Here is a 16,249-nt window from a genome sequence, read left to right on the forward strand (position 1 = left end):
TGGTTAAGTGCTCAGCTACTAACCAAAAGGTTGGTGTTACGAACCCACCAGCTGCTCTGTGGGAAAAGGATGTGACAGTCTGCTTCCATAAAGATTAACAAAACCAAAACCAAACCCAGTGCCATCGAGTCAATTCCGACTCATAGTGACCCTATAGGACAGAGTAGAACTGCCCCGTAGAGTTTCCAAGGAGTGCCTGGCAGATTTGAACTGCCGACTGTTGGGTTAGCAGCTATAGCACTTAATCACTACGCCACCAGGGTTTCCCCATAAAGATTACAGCCTTGGAAATCCTATGGGGCAGTTCTACTCTGTACTGTAGGGTCACTATGAGTTGGAATCGACTCAGTGGCAATATGTTTGATTTGGCACATACTAAAAATCCAGTAAAAGTTATCTTATTTACCTGTTTTATTTTTACTCTGTAGAATATATAAATATTTACAATTTTTTACTTTGTTCTAGAAAGCTTAGCTGTTCATATGTGTACTCAGCATCATTTTTTAAAATATATATATTGTGGATTTTAGCTTTGTGTTTGGAAGCACAGTTTTAAGTTTATTATTATTATTTGTACATCAGTATATTTGCAGCTTTTTGAAGGAAATGTAGTTGAAGACTAAAAATTCATGTGTTTAAGTTTGCAAACACTTTGGATTCATAGTCTTCTCAATACTTTTAGGGAGTTAAAAAATTGTTCTAGGATGCAGGGCTATAGTAGCGAACAAAATATTTATGGAGTAAATGAGCATAAAACAATGAACAAAGGTTCCCTGTCTTCATGAAGCTTAATTTTGGCAGAGGAAGATAAACAGTGAGCAATGTAAGTAAATTATTAAGAACAGAGAGAGAGGAAGGAAGAAAAGAAGGGAGGAAAGAAGGAAGGAAGGAAGGAGAGAAGGAAGAAAAAAAGTAAGGAAGGGCTAGGTTTAAAAATGTAATGGTAGCTGCTTTGGAAAAAATAAAACTGGATAAGGAGAATAGAGAATACTGGGGATATGGTTGCTATTTTATTCAGGATATTCCAGAAAGCACTAAAGGAAGTAAAAGAACAAGCAGGTGGATAGCTGGGGCAAGAAAGCTCCCACAGAGGAAACATCAAGGACAGAGGGACTTGTTTGGTTGTTCAAGGACACAGTGGGGCAGGAGTGGCTGGAGCAGAGCAAGCAGGCAATAGGAGATGAGATCATGGAGTTAACTGGGTTGGGTGGGGAGGGGCGGATCATACCGTGCGTGCTTACAGTTATTGTAAAGATTTTGTCTTTAATTTAGTGATATGAAATACTAGTAGACTGCTTTGAGCAGAGGAGTGATAAGGTCTGATATATATTTAAAAGGCCATTCTTTAAAAACGTGCAAAAGACATGAACAGACACTTAACGAAAGAAGATATACAAATGGCCAATAATCACATGAGAACGTGTTCAAAATCACTAGTTATCAGGGACTCATGAACTGAAACCAAGATGAGATACTATTCCATACCCACTACAACTGCTAAAATTGAAACAAACAAGCAACAAAAACAAAAATTGCTGACAATAACAACCTGTTTGTAAGTATGTAACATAACTGGAACTTTCATCCATTGCTGGTGAGTGTGTAAAACAGTACAGCCATTTTGGAAAACAGTTTGGAAGTTTCTTATGAAATTCAGCATACACCTACTCTATGACTTAGGAGTTCCACTTTCAGGTATTGACCCAAGAAAAACAAAAACATAGGTTTACATAGAGTGTTCATAGCATCTTCATTCATAAAAGCTAAAAACTGGAAACAGTCCCAAATGTCCATCAACAAATAGGGAACAAATTCTGGTATATTTATAAAATGGAATGCTGTTGTTGTTGTTAGGTGCCATTGAATCGATTCTGACTCATAGCAACCTTATGTATGGCAGAACAAAACACTACCCGGTCCTGTGCCATCCTCAGAATCGTTGCTATGTTTGGGCCCATTGTTGCAGCCGCCGTGTCAATCAGTCTCATTAAAGGTCTTCCTCTTTTTTCGTTAACCCTCCACCAAGAGTGATGCCCTTCTCCAGGAACCAGTCCCTCCGGGTTTCATGTCCAAAGTAAATGAGATAAAGTCTTGCCAATCTCGCTTCTAAGAAGCATTCTGACTGTGCTACTTCCAAGACAGATTTGTTCATTCTTCTGGAAGTCCATGTTATAGTGGATATTCCTCACCAACAGCATAATTCAAAGACATTGATTCTTCTTTCAGTCTTCCTTATTCATTGTCCAACTTTTGCAATCGTATGAGGCAATTGGAAATACCATGGCTTGGATTAGGTGCACCTTAGTCCTCAAAGGGACATCTTTGCTTTCTGACACTTTCAGCAGTCATTTGCAGCAGATTTCCCCCACACAGGACATCATTTCATTTCTTGATTGCTGCTTCTGTGGGTGTCGATTATAGATACAAGTAAAATGAAATCCTTGACAGCTTCAGTCCTTTCTCCATTTATCATGACATTGCTTATTGGTCTGGTTGTGAGGATTTTTGTTTTCTTTATGTTGAGGTGTAACCCATAGTGAAGGCTGTTGTCTTTGATCTTCATCAGTAAGCGTTTCAATTCCTCTTTGCTTTCAGCAAGCAATACTACTTGTCAATAAATGGTACAAACTACTAGTCTACTCAACAACATGGGTGAATCTCATAAATATTATGCTGTGCAAGAGGAAGACAGACACAAATAAGAGTGCATAATTTATGATCACACTCTTGTGAGGTTCTGAAACAGGCAAAACTAAGCTGTAATAATAGAGATCGGAACACTAGTTTCATCTGTTTGGGATGGGATTGACTGGACAGGGGCATAAGCAAAATATTCTGGGTGATAGAAATTTTCTATAACTTGATTGAATGCTTTTGTCAAAACTCATCAAACCATACGCCAAAATCTGTGTATTTTATTGTAAGCGACATTATGGATTGAATTGTGTCTTGCAAAATATATGTGTTGTTAATCCTAACCCCTATACCTGTGGTAAGGACCAATGGCTGCGCAGGGGTTAAAGCACTCAGCTACTAAACAAAAGTTTGTCGGTTCGAACCCACCAGCTGCTCCACAGGAGAGAAATGTGGCAGTTTACTTCCGTAAAGATTTACTGCCTTGGAAATCCTATGGGGCAGTTCTGTTCTGTCTTATAGGGTCCCTATGAGTTGGAATCAACTCAAAAGCAGTGGAACAGCCCTTTACCCATTGCCATTGAGTCGATTCCTACTCACAGCAACCCTATAGGACAGAGTTGAACTGCCCCGTAGAGTTTCAAGGAGCACCTGATGGATTTAACTTTTAGGTTAGCAGCCATAGCTCTTAACCACATGCCACCAGGGTTTTCAGTGGAACAGCAGTGGGTATTATACCTGTGGTTATAATCCCATTCGGAAATGGGTTTTCTTTTTTATGTTAATATGACAGTATTAGTATAAGATGTGTCTTAAATCAGTCTCTTTTGAGATATAAAAGAGCAGATTAAGCAAGGAAGGAAGCAAAGATGAGGGAAGACAGATGCCATGTCACATGGAGATCACCAAGGTGCCAACACACAGAAGCTGAAAAAGAGACAACCTTCTGCCAGAGCTGAGACAGAAAGCCTTCCCCTAGAGCCTGCACCCCAGATTTGGACTTCAAGCCTCCTGAATTGTGAGAAAGTGAAATTCTGTTTGTTAAAGCCACCCACTTTGGTATGTCTGTTATACCAGCACTGGATAGCTAAGGCAGGCAATAATTAATCAAGATCTTAATACCTTAATACTCTAATTAAAAAAAAAAATACTATCAGTTTGGCTTCTCTGTGGGGAAGACCAGTTGGGATGCCATCGCGTGGTGCAGAAGACAGAGGATGGTGGTGTGGGAGAGTGGTAAGGGCAGGGAGATGAGAACTGCTCAGACTGTGGATATATTTTGAAGGAAGAGATAAGTGGATTGGATGAGTGGTGTTAGAGAAAGAAAGAAATCAAGAATGTCTTTAAAGTTTTTAGTCTGAACAATCAGAAGATGGAAATTATTGGGAGAAATATAGTATGGTTAAAGGGTGGGGGTAATCAGAAGTTATTTTTGGGGAAAGTGTTAATTTTGACATAAAAATGAATGTCCTACGTTGGAAGATAGATAAATGAGTCTTAAGTTTAGAGGAGCTCCCTCAGCTGTCTCAGGAAAGGTGTGCATCAGTGTTGCATCCTTTCACCCTACTCCTTCAGTCAGTATCCTCGGCAAATGATCTGAGAAGCTGTACTATGTGAAGGAGAATGGGGCATCAGGGTTGGAGGAAGACTCATTAACAACTTGCAGATGGCACAACCTTGCTTGCTGAAAGTGAAGGGGACTTCAAGCACTTACTGATGAAGATCAAAGACCACAGCCTTCAGAATGGATTGCGCCTCAACATAAAGAAAACAAAAATCCTCACAACTGGACCAATGAGCAACATCATGATAAACGGAGAAAAGATTGAAGTTGTCAAGGCTTTCATTTTACTTAGATCCACAATCAACGCCCTTGGAAGCAGCAGCCAAGAAATCAGACGATGCATTGCATTGGGCAAATCTGCTGCAAGAGATCTCTTTAAAGTGTTAAAAAGCACAGATGTCTCTTTGATGACTAAGGTACACCTGACCCAAGCCATGATGTTTTCAATCGCCTCATATGCATGTGAAAGCTGGACAATGAATAAGGAAGACTGAAGAAGAATTGATGCCTTTGAGTTGTGGTGTTGGTGAAGAATATCGAATATACCATGGACTGCCAGAAGACCGAATAAGTCTGCCTTGGAAGAAGAATCACCAGAATGCTCCTTATTAGTAAGGATGGTGAGACTTCGTCTCACATACTTTGAACGTGCTATTATCAGGGATCAGTTCCGGGAGAAGGACATCATGCTTGGTAAAATAGAGCGTCAGCAAAAAAGAGGAAGACCCACCATGAGATGGACTGACACAGTGGCTGCAATAATGGACTCAAACACAGCGACGATTATGAGGATGGCGCAGGACCGGGCAGTATTTCGTTCTGTTGTATATAGCTATAATTAGGAGTCGATTTGATGGCACCTAACAACAACAACAACAACATCTCAGCTAAAGTTACAAATTTGGGATTTTTCAGCATATTTGTGGTATTCAAAGCTCTGGAAACTGCCTGGGGCTACCTAGGGAGTGAACACAGAAAGATAAGAGGTCCAAGATATAGCTTCTCTAATATTTAAAAGATGGGGAGAGGAGGAGGAACCCTCAGAGGAGTTTGGAAAGAAGCAACCAATGAGGAAGAGAGCCCAAAGAAGGTGGTGACCCCAAAGTTCAGGAAAGAAATATAAGAATCTGAGTCTTTTCCATGTTTAGATTCTTATGAATCAGTTTTATCCGTTGGCCAGTATTTTGGGCATCACAGTGATACGGTGGTTTTCATTACCTGTGTTCATAATCTTGAACCTTTTACCACATTTAGGATCGAAAGTATTATTATTACAGGATATCAGACGTTAATCTGTCTTTTTGTTCTGTTTTGCTTTTTTCTACGTTGGTTTTGTTTATTCCGTAATTGCAAGCTTTTAACAGATAGCTGTTTGGCACCTGAGTGACCTAAGAGTTGTTTACATCAGCCTCTGTTAGCTCTCAAGATTTTATAAATTCTTCTGAAAGATTTGGCCGTGACTGTTGCCTTAACTGCATTGCCAGGCGTGTCATGAGCCGGCTTGTAACTAGACAATAACTTTATTTTCAGTGCAACTTCACAGAGCAATCTTTTTTGAAGGCATTTTAAGAGATTCAATTTTAAGTTAAAACCAACTCCGTATGCTGTTGCCAATGCAAATAGTTCCAATGAGGTGACAATCAGATCAACAGCTAAGTTCGCACAAGCCCAGTCAGGATCACTGCTGAGATGTCCCAGCTTCCTCCTCTGCCTGGCAGCGGGCATGCACCTTCGCTGAGGAAACAGCGTTGATATCGACACGAACCGTTCACGTTTATAACCAGTTGCTGCTGAGTCAGTTCTGAAACCCTGGTGGCTAGTGGTTAAGTGCTATGGCTGCTAACCAAAAGGTCGGCAGTTCAAATCTACCAGGAGCTCCTTGGAAACTGAATGGGACAGTTCTACTCTGTCCTATGAGTCGGAATCTACACAACAGGTTTGGTTTTTTGCTTTTATACACATTTATGTCTGATGCTCTTGATATTCTGAGACATCCATTATGTACACGTTTAAAACCTGATTAGCTGATCAGAATATTGTCCAAGTGGTGGAATGCCAAAGCCATGGCCTTTGACTCATTTTATATAAGATCCCCTTATTTACGCATGTCTTAGTCAAGTAATTAGGAGCTTCTAAGTGCATGATATTGAAAAGTGCATAATGCTTTCTGCTCCTGTTTCCCTAGAATAGGCCAAGATGCAGCGTGTTGAATTAGGCAACAAGAAGTGGCAATGAGGACGATATTTCCAGAGTCTAGAATGGAGCAAAGTGAGCTTATTTTGATGACCTCGATACCGGGATAGGTAGTTCTCATGGTGTCTTCACAGAGCTTTCCTGAAATGATCACCAGCAACGTGAGATTACCTCTTCAATGTAAACTGTATTGATGTTTAAAAGAAAGGCACTGAGTTATTACTTATCACATTTTTTTATCCATGCAGTCTTGCAATTAAAAACAAAAAAGTGATAAAACTTATGTTAACAAGTCTGTTATCTCAGAATTAAAAAAAAAAAACAGTCCAGATGCAAGATGATATGGTGTAACCTGGTTTATAAGCTAAAGACTCGAGATGGCAACTAACTGATGTTCAGGGAAAATTTCTCCTCCCTTCAGGAATGCAAGAATAGGAAACATCATGGAATCTATAGGAAATTCAGAATATTGGTAGTGAAATGTAGTTGATGGGTCGTTTTTAATTTTTCCTTCTTACTAGTTTAATGATTTTTCTGCTGCTTTCCCTGCCACCCCCCATTGGTAAATCATTAATGATAAACCCTATTGTTGATTTTAGTGTTTTCTTCGTATCTCTAAAAGGGGCCTGGGGTTATTAATTTCGCTAAGAGTTTTGTGAAGACATAAGAAAACCTTTAAGCTACACTTTTTTATATAATTACAAAATAATTTGGCGTTCTTTTTCCTTCGCCAGCGGAGCCTTTGCCCGCATGGCTCTGTGATTTATGATGACATCACCGTGCTCTCAGAGACAACATTATTATGTCACTGAACCTGAAGTAGTGAGGTCAAAAGTACACGCGAAGTAATTATGGGCCTGGAGTGCCATCCTGCAGCTCCTAGGGAAGGAAGCAAGCGGGGCAGAGAGTAAGGACGAAGGAGTCGGGGCAGAGGGGATGAAAAAGAAGAAAGACAGGGAAGCAAAGCTCTGAAATACAGGTATTGGCATAGGAAGAAATTTTTCCCTCAGCATTTTCATACTATGCTTTGGGAAATTAAAAAAAAAAAAATTATGAAAAAAAAAAAATCCAGCCAGCGAGCCTTTAAAACTTTGCTCTGTTGCATTACTAGGAAAGGCGCGGAAGGCCATAAATGAGAGCAGGTGCAGTCGTGCAGAGGTAACTACTCAGCATATGCAAGTGCAGTTGGAAAATCATTGTCTTGCAGAGAATACCCGAAATTGGTCCCTAATGGCCTTGGTTTTTGTCATATGGTCTTGATTATAAGGCTAAAATTGCATTGCCATGCCTTTAGTGTGAATGAGATGGATGGATAATTACTACGTGCGCTGAATACCTTTCTGCAAGGAGGAGCCAGGACATCCCTGGTCACTGTAGCTACCACTTCGCTTGGCTGTCAGAAAAGCTCTGAGCAGCCAGTTCATCACCATCTTTAAATGGGGGAAAATAGAAACGTGCGTCTTTGGGTGTGCACACCCTCGTGTATACATACGTACATATACAGATTGGAGACAAGCCAGCATGACCCAGTGCGGACGATGGTAAAGAATTTCCGTAGAAGCAGTTGTGTCAGTGAAAAGAGGGGTGCTGAAATGAGGCAGTGAGCACTATAGAAAATTGTTGACCTTTGGTAGTATCCAGATGCTAGCAGCTGGCACCAGTGCACTGCCAGGAAAGATTTGAGGAGTTAGTTTGAAGGGTTGCAGGAAGTTAAAAATTATTGACAATACAGGTTGTCAAGTAAATAAATTCTTATAGTAGCCCAATGATTTTAGAAACACTAAGAAAGAAAGAAAAAAATCTCCCTTCCATTAATATGCATCTTTTCAACCAATTTTGCCCCATCTTGCGCAGCTCCCAGGATCATCTTAGAAAGTAGATACAATTATAGTAACTAAAAATCCAGCTGCTCTTGCTGTTGAGAATACATTTCAGTGGTGTTTAATAGTTGCCCCATCACCCCTGCTGGCAAGAACATCAGGGCAGAGTGTCACAGGGAATAAGAACAAAGCTGGTGCTTTGTCAGACCTGACCGTGTGAGATTCCGGACTGTCCTGTAATTCATGACCATGACCACACTGCTTGTTCATCCCAGGAATATTTATTATGGACCCTGGCCTTGAGAGGGTGTCACTTCCGTTTCTCTGCAGCTCTTTGCAAAATATGGTCAGTTAGCTATGCGGGCCACTGCCTCTTCCACACCGAGCCTAGAACTTTGGGACTTGTACTGAGGAGTGAAACGAATCACACTTAGCTGAAGAGCTCCTAGAAAGTCTGATGGGGGATCTGATACAGGTGAGAGAACAGGGCTCTGAGTCCAAAATCAGTGTTTGAAAGTTTTCATTTGTAACATATAATCTCCTACTCAAAGCCCTGGTGGTGTAGTGGTAAAGAGCTACGGTTGCTCACCAAAAGGTCGGCAGTTCGGATATCCAGGCGCTCCTTGGAAACTGTACGGGGCAGTTCTACTCTGTCCTGTAGCGTTGCTATGAGTAGGAATACACTGGATGGCAACTTTTTTTTTTTTTTTTTTTTAACTCAAAGCCCGAACAAAGCAGCTAACTCGGCGAGGAGGGGGAGGCAGGTTGGTTGATCAGATAATCAGTCAATAGACCCAGCTGTTCTGCTGATGGTATTTTAATTGTCTTGGTGTCGAGTGGATAGTGTAAGGTAAACCTGTTGCCATCTGCCATTGAGTCGATTCTAACTCGTAGCGAACCTATAGGACAGAGCAGAACTACCCCACATTCCAAGGAGCGCCTGGTGAATTAGAACTGCTGACATTTTGGTTAGCAGCCGAGCTCTTAACCACTGTGCCACCAGGGCCCCTTACTGTAAGGGAAGAAGTAGCAAAACATTAAGGATGGAATTTCCTTTGTGAATGGAAGAAACAGAGAGGAGAATAAAAATACAGAACTGGGTAAATAATATTTCCATACAGAAATACCTAATGGTATATCCAAATGGTATATCTGAAAATCTGTAGCAATTATTTTAGCATATTGAATACAAGCTTTTATTTCCAAGTATGTATGCATATATGACACACGGCTCTGATACACTCAGTGTCACGCTATACCACACTGTAGTTACATTAAGTCTGGGATTCTAGGGCAATAAAGCATGAGGGTTACACCATTTTGGTACTGTTTTTAGCCTTCATTTCTATTGAAAACTGCTAAATTAGTAGCATTTCATGATTCCTGATTTAGCTCTTTTAATAAGAAGCAGAAGCTAAAAACAGCCCAACCAAGCAGTTGAAGTCTTATCATAAGCCGGTAAGATCAATAAGCTAAAAAAAGTATGAAAAGTTTTTGAGTGACAGCTTAAAAATGGAAAATTTAAATATATATCACTGCCTTCTGCTCCGTTGTGTGGTGCGTAAAGCCCATCTTGGCAGTATGTTGTTAAGCAGTCAAGAAAGTGTTTTATTAGTATCATCCGATTTGTGTTTATGTTCCACGCTGTAAACTATGCTTATAGCAATATATCTGTATTAAGGCATTAATACTGGGAGCACTACCTAAGCCTAACATTACTAATATTGCTCAGAGTCTAGTTTATTGGGCTATAAATAGTCACATCAGTATTGACACTTGCTGTATCATCTAAGTCCCTGGATAACTGTGTCTGATGCTAAATGAATATGCTGCCGCTGACAGGATATAAAACATATCTAGTGAATACAAGTGATATTTCACTGAAGTTTCTGCCCTCCTTTGATCTTCCCAGAAGAAGTTCTACATGTAAACAGGCCTCGTTAGATTTTTCCAGTGTTTGTTAGAGGAATATGATTCGATGAAATAGTGCCTTGGTTTTAAACATTTCACATGACCACTAATTTTAAACTGAATTCTCTAGTCCACATCTCTTGAAAACTCTGTGTGTATGAGCTTTCATTAGGTGGAGGCTTGTATATTTAAAAAAAAAAAAGTGTGCTTTTAATATAGGGTTAAGACTAATAATGTGAATTTCTGGGACAGCTTTTAGCTGCCTAAGGTGAAGAACTAGAAACCCTGGTGGTGTACTGGTTAAGTGCTACCGCTGCTAACCAAAAAGTTGGCAGTTCAAATCCACCAGGCGCTCCTTGAAAACTCTGTGGGGCAGTTCTACCCCGTCCTATAAGGTCTCTAGGAGTTGGAATTGGCTCGACTGCAATGGGTTGGTTTTTTAAGGTGAAAAACTATAACTCATATTCTGGTTTTATTCTTATGAGGCTTCACATTTTGTAGTCATGACTATCTTTCTCAGATACGTGAACCTAAATTTTTACCCACTACGTAAGCAAGGATGAACGTCTCCAATCATTGTGTAAAATGATCTCTGTCACAAACAAGAAAACTTCATCATTATCCAGAGCAATGGAAGGATATTTAACAGATCTGGAATTCAGTTTGTATTTAACCTCTGACATCCTAAGCTAGGCCCTGCCTCTATACAAAGCTGGTTGCTATTTATTAATTAATTTAACAAGTTTTAATTGAAGGTTTATTACTATATAGTGGGTACTGTTGCCATGGGCAAGTCTATTTTCTAGATCGGTTTTCTTTTGTTGCAAATCAAGTCAGTATTTCAAGTCTGTTTGAATTTGACCAGATACCCTCTCCCTCCTTAAAGGCTATAAACAATGTAAAGATACTTCTTGAAGAAGTTGCCTTTAGAGCAGAAGGTGGAACATTCACATGAGTTTTTCTAGGTGTTCCTACCTTTACATTGTAAAGATCAATTAAGAAAGAAAGAAAGAAAGAAACCCTTTGCCCTGGAGTTGGTTCTGACTCATGGTGACCTCCTGTGTTTCAGTGTAGAACTGTGTTCCAGAGGGTTTTAAATGGCTGTGGTCTTATGGGGAAACCCTAGTGGCGTAGTGGTTAATGCTACAGCTGCTAACCAAGAGGTCAGCAGTTCAAATCCGCCGGGTGCTCCTTGGAAACTCTATCGGGCAGTTCTGCTCTGTCCTGTAGGGTTGCTATGAGTCAGAGGACTCGATGGCAGTGGGTTTGGTTTGGTTTTTTTTGGTGATCTTACGGAATTAGATCGCCAGGGCTTTCTTCCACAGCTCCACTAGGTGGATTCCAGCTGCCCACCTTCCAGGTAGTAGCCAAGTGCAAAGAGTTTGCACCCCCCTGGACCTTGAAAAGTCCAATAACATATAGTAAATTAAACTTTGAGTTCATTAGAATCGGAAGAGAATAGTCATATCCAGTAATTCATGCCTTCATTCATTCAACATACATTTATGGAACAGCAGCTACGTGTCAGAAATTGTGTTGCTCTGTGGAGAATTAACGATAAATGGAACACGTTCTTTATCTTGAAGACACAGTCAAATTTGATCAGGTGTTTGGGGGGCACTGAGTTTATGTTAATAGTGCTGAAATATTTTTGAAAGGGTAGCAATTGAAGGTGGAACAACATGAAAAATGTAATCAATGTCATTGAACTGTAAATTTGGAGTTTCCTGTACTGATGAAGATTTTGTTATGGTATATTTTCACCATAACAATTAAAAAAAAATGAGATCGCATTTTGCAAGGGAATCCGTAAGAATTTATGAAAAAGGTACTTCTTTGTTTTCCCAAACTAGTAAGAGAGGAAACAAATCCACCAAATGGTAGTGGACGACCAAATGCACTTTTTGTTAGTTTGTAATTTCTTGTTAATTTTTACAGACTATGATAGAGACAAACTCACTGAAAACCAAAGATACGCATATTCTCCCCCTGTCTTTTTCACCTCAATTATCTTACTTCCAGGTAAGCTGGTTGGGTAGTGACAGGAAAGAGACCAGTTTAGGAAACCTATAAGTGATGACGGTTTATGATCTGCTACTTTAATACTTGGTGGGCTAACTATGCTGAACCTTATTAATCTTGTTAAAAATGAAGATAAGCAAGTATTGACTGCATTTCTTTCCCTTGAAAGAAGTTAAGTGCCAGAGTGGACAGTGAGATCAGAGAAGAGAGATCTTCTCAGCCAGAAAGCAAGAATGCATGCTCCTCTTTTCACAGCCTTAAACGTTTGTGCCCTGATGAAACCGTTCATTCCCCCTTGAGGGACCTTTAATATGATTTCACTTATTTTGTGGTAAATAAACCTGCAGGTTTTGCGTGTTTGCAGAGAGTGGCTCTGTGGTTAATGTACAGGAAACCAAGAATGGGGAATCACCAAGAAAGTTTTCTTTAGCTCCCTTCAACCACATCCAGAAATGGGGAGCTAGAGGTGGGTGGAGTTGGTCTAAATATCTCAGTTTGAGAAGGCAGTAGAAACAGGAAACATACTAAATTATAGCTTCAGAATGGTGAGATGTTGGGAGGCAGAGTGCTCTGTCCTCTTCTAGTGGGTCCACCAGCAGCATCCAGAACAGTTAGGAGCCCACAGTAGACACGCACCCTGTCTTAGCTACCTACTGCTGCTATAACAGAAATGCCACAGGCAGATGGCTTTAACAAACAGTTTATTCTCTCACAATCCAGGAGGATAGAAGTTCAAATTCAGGGCCAGCTCCAGGGGAAGGCTTTCTCTCTCTGTCTGCTCTGGAGGAAGGTCCTTGTCAACAATCTTCCTTGGTCAAGGAGCTTCTCAGCACAGGGACCCCAAGTCCAAAGGATGAACTATGCTCCTGGTGCTTCTTTCTTGGCGGTTTGAGGTCACCATGTCTCTCTGCTTGATTCTGTCTTTTATATCTCAAAAGAGATTGGCTCAAGACGCAATCCAATCTTGTAGAGAGAATCCTGCCTTATTAGCATAACTGCCTCTAATCTCGTCTCATTAACATCATAGAGATAGGATTTACAACACTTAGGAAAACCACATCAGATGACAAAATGGTAGACAATCACACAATACTGGGAATCATGGCCCAGCCAAGTTGACACATGAATTTTTGGAGGGACACAATTCAGTTCAATCCGTGATACATCCCCACGGTGTGTTTTAGTCCCATAAAGAACACAAAGCACTTTAGACATAATGTAATTTTTTCTTTGGGCTAAATAAAGCCTTGTGAAGGTACACAAAATGGCAGCAGAAAGGCCCGAAGCCCAGGGATTTAGGAAATCCAGTGGTTTTGCATGAATTCTTCATTGCTTCCTTTCTTAGTTGAAATGTTCAGCTTTGGTCTAAAAAGCAGCTGAAAACCTTATGCAAAGAGCTGTAAACAAACACCCACTGAACCATCTGGTCTCCTAACACATACAAGTGATTAAGCTTCGGAGCTATGATTGTTAAATTTATGAAAAACACAACAATCCCAAACACCCCCAAATAGACTCCTTAAACTTGTTTATAGGGGAAAAATGTGAGATGGTTTACATAGTAAATAATCTGGAGAGGTTAGAACAATTTTTTTCTTTTATTTCCTTACTCCCTCCCTCTTTCCTTCCTTCCTCCCTTCTTTCTTTCCTTATGGGCCTTTAGTCGTAAACATAGGCACTAAATACATGTTTATAACCCCATTATACTGGAGCCCTGGTGGAACAGGAGCCTTGGTGGTGCAGTGGTTAAGAGCTCAACTGCTAACCAAAAGCTTGGCAGTTTGAATCTACCAGCTGCTCCTTGGAAACACTATGGGACAGTTCTACTCTGTCTTATAGTGTTTCTATGAGTCAAAATCCACTCGACCGCAAAAGGTTTGTTTTTTGTTTTGTTTTTTAATACTGAGTCTATATTGTTACCAACTTAGGATGGTTTGTTATCCTTACCTGCATTTTTAGCTTTACCCTTGATAGAGAGGAGAACATGCGTGCTCCCATGTATATGTGTGCATGTGCACACAAAGGGGTGTCTTAGTTCTTCCTAGAATACATTAGGCAATCTCATCTATTTGCAAATAATGAATTCACTTTTTTTTTTTTGTTTTGTTTTTAATGACCAAAGAAAGTTAAGAAAGTTAGGTCAGGAGGAAATTAAATATGTGAAAAGCTTTCATTTTAATTGTATTATATTGATATTGTCTTTATAGTTAATTTCCTTGACAAGTCGTAAGGCATGTGGATTGGGTTCTTCATATATTTCTAAAGTGGAAATGATTCTAAATTGGAACAGTTCATTTAGGTGACATCACTAAAAGGAAAAAGAATAAACCACACACTATACTGCAGATATCTGGTAATAATGCTGGTTTCTAGGTGACAATTGTTGAAGTGAATTTCCCAAGCACATAGGACCAGGAACTCTCAAATGAAACAAAAAGTCGAGATGAGAAAACAATACCATATTAGATCCTCTATTTCAGTCTTTTCAGCCTTGGCCAAATTTATATCAGCAGAAAGAAGAAAGAAAACAGTTGAAAGAAGAGGAGACAGAGTGATTAGCTGTGATAGTGGTAGCTGGTGTATCAAACAAACCCCCAGATATTTGATCATTCAAACATAATATGAGTTAATTTTTCTCTGATGTAAAGTCCATAATGGATGTTCATGATTGGGGTGACTCTCTTCCAAGTGGTGATATGGCAACCTGGGCTCCTTCTATCTTACGGCTTTCTGACTTCAGTGAATGATTTCCAAAGTTGCCCTGATCAATCTGTAAAAGCCTAAGGAAAGGGAAACAGTATGGAATATGCTGTGTTGGGGAAAGTTTATGGCCCAAGTCTGAAGTGGTATCTGTCACTTCTCACTTCCATGCAAGAGAACTCAACCACATGCAAAGGGACCTGGGGAATATTGTCTAGCTTTGTGCCAAGGAAGAAGAGGAAACGAGTTTGGCAAACCGTTGGCTAATCTCCACCATAAGAGGAAAAGAGGAGAAAAAGACAGTTGTTGATACAGGGTACACTCCATTGTACTTTTTATTTGCTAAAAAAACCAAAGAAAGCAAACCCACTGCCATCGAGTTGATTCCGACTCATAGTGACCCTTTAGGACAGGGTAGAACTGCCCCATAGAGTTTCCAGGGAGTGCCTGGTGGATTCAAACTGCCAACCTCTTGGTTAGCAGCCGTAGTACTTAACCACTACACCACCAGGGTTTCCATTTGCTAAAAAGGAAACTAAATTAAAGCCTTTGTCAGTGATGTGCTGGTAAAGTGACCCTGGGAGCTTGCGGGGGGCAGGGGCAGCAAGGGGTGGGGAGTTCCGATATGTAGCTTTTGCTGATTTCCTTCATGTAAATACTCCCACTGTGGTTGGTTTCAAGCAACCAACATGAAGTCATTAATGTGGATTTGAGAAGAGATGCACTGTCAGCTCATGCAAGCTGGTACAGGCCACTCTAGGACTGCATTTTACTAACGAATCCTGAGAAAACACATCTGAGGCAGACCATTGGTAGGAAGGAAGTGAATGTGCATTTTTTCCTTAGTATTTGAGACAAGGAAAGATTGACTTCAGGATGGACTTCTTATCATCTGAAAAGCCACCCATGTGATATGTGCATATCCACGGCAGATTGGTGCACTCGTTTTTTGTGTCCAAGAAAAATAGCACCAAGGGCAGGTGAGTCACAACTGCCCAGCTCTACTGAATCATGGGTTAGTCTCAGGCAAATATAAAGCTCCCGGAACAAGTTTCCAAGGAGTATACTGAGAAGTCAGATGCCACCACTGGAATATGCATATATATGTTCATGTGATTATTCCCATAATTGTTTTCCAAAAATGGCAAAGACTTGGAGATGGGATGTGTGGTGGTGATGAGAGAAAAGGAGATGCCGGGCTGATTCTCCTGCTTCTGTCTTGTAAACAAGTCGGATGGTGGTGTCATTCCCAGTGAGAGAAGTCAAGAAGGGACATGAGCTGGTCTTGTTTAAAAGTAAATGACTCTGAAGTTCAAATGGATGATCATCTCCATTGGCTAATTTTTGTTATTAATAGACCAGAAAACCCAAAACCAAACCCTCTGGGTCAATTCTGACTCATAGT

This window comes from Loxodonta africana, chromosome 25 (assembly GCF_030014295.1).
Source record: "Loxodonta africana isolate mLoxAfr1 chromosome 25, mLoxAfr1.hap2, whole genome shotgun sequence".
In the NCBI taxonomy this organism is placed as follows: domain Eukaryota; kingdom Metazoa; phylum Chordata; class Mammalia; order Proboscidea; family Elephantidae; genus Loxodonta; species Loxodonta africana.